Consider the following 1422-nt stretch of genomic DNA (forward strand, 5'->3'; position numbering starts at 1 on the left):
TCTCTCTCTCTCTCTCAGTTTCTCTCGAACTCTTTCTCACTCTCTCTTACTCTCTCTCGCACATTTACATTTTCTCTCTCCCTCTCTCTCTCACACTCTCTCAGTTTCTCTCGCACTCTTCCTCACTCTTTCTTACTCTCTCTCGCACTCTATTACACTCTCTCTCACACTCTCCCACTCTTTCTTTTTTTCTATCTTACTTTCTCTCACTCTTTCTCGCACTCTCTCACACTCTTTTTTCCACTTTTTTTATTCTCTCTCACTCTCTCACTGTCTCTCGCACTCTTAAACTTTTTCTTTTTCTCTCTCATTCTCTCTCAGTTTTTCTCGCACTTTTTCTGACTCTCTTTTACTCTCTCTCTCGCACTCTATAAGACACTCTCTCACACTCTCTTACTCTTTCTCATTTTCTATCCTACTCTCTCTCACTTTTTCTCGCATTCTCTCTCACTCTTTTTTGCACTCTTTTGTGGTCTCTCTCACTCTCTTTCACTCTCTCTCGCAATCTTTCTCACTCTCTCTTACTCTCTCTCGCACTCTATAACACACTCTCTCACTTCTCTCACTCTTTCTCATTTTCTATCCTACTCTCTCTCAATCTTTCTCGCATTTTCTCTTACTCTTTCTCGCTCTCTCTCTCTCACTCCTTCTCGCACTCTCTCTTACTTTTTTTTGGACTCGTTTGTGGTCTCTCTCACTTTCTCTCACTCTCTCTCTTTTGCACTCTTACATTTTCTTTCTTTCTCTCTCACTCTGTCTCAGTCTCTCTCGCACTCTTCCTCACTCTCTCTTACTTTCTCTCGCACATTTACATTTTCTTTCTCTCTCTCTCTCACACTCTCTCACTTTCTCTCGCACTCTTTCTCACTCTTTCTTACTCTCTCTCGCACTCTATTACACTCTCTCTCACATTCTCCCTCTTTTTCTTATTTTCTATCCTATTCTCTCTCACTCTTTCTTGCACTCTTTCTTACTCTTTCTCGCACTCTCTCTCACTCTTTTTTCTACTTTTTCTTATTCTCTCTCACTCTCTTTCACTGTTTCTCACACTCTTACACTTTCTCTCTTTTTGTCTCACTCTCTCTCAATCTCTCTCGCACTCTTTCTCACTCTCTCTTACTCTCTCTCGCATTCTATAACACTTTCTCTCACACTTTCCCACTCTTTCTCTTTTTCTATCTTACGCTCTCTCACTCTTTCTCGCACTCTCTCACACTTTTTTTTCCACTTTCTTTTATTCTCTCTTACTCTCTCACTGTTTCTCGCCCTTTTAAACTTTTTTTTCTTTCTCTCACTCTCTCTCAGTTTTTCTCGCACTCTTTCTCACTCTCTCTTACTCTTTCTCGCACTCTATAAGACACTCTCTCACACTCTCTCACTCTTTCTCATTTTGTATCTTACTCTCTCTCACTCTTTCTCGCA

Source organism: Pseudomyrmex gracilis, unplaced genomic scaffold (genome assembly GCF_002006095.1).
Source record: "Pseudomyrmex gracilis isolate BER0280 unplaced genomic scaffold, ASM200609v1 scaffold_1052, whole genome shotgun sequence".
NCBI lineage: Eukaryota > Metazoa > Arthropoda > Insecta > Hymenoptera > Formicidae > Pseudomyrmex > Pseudomyrmex gracilis.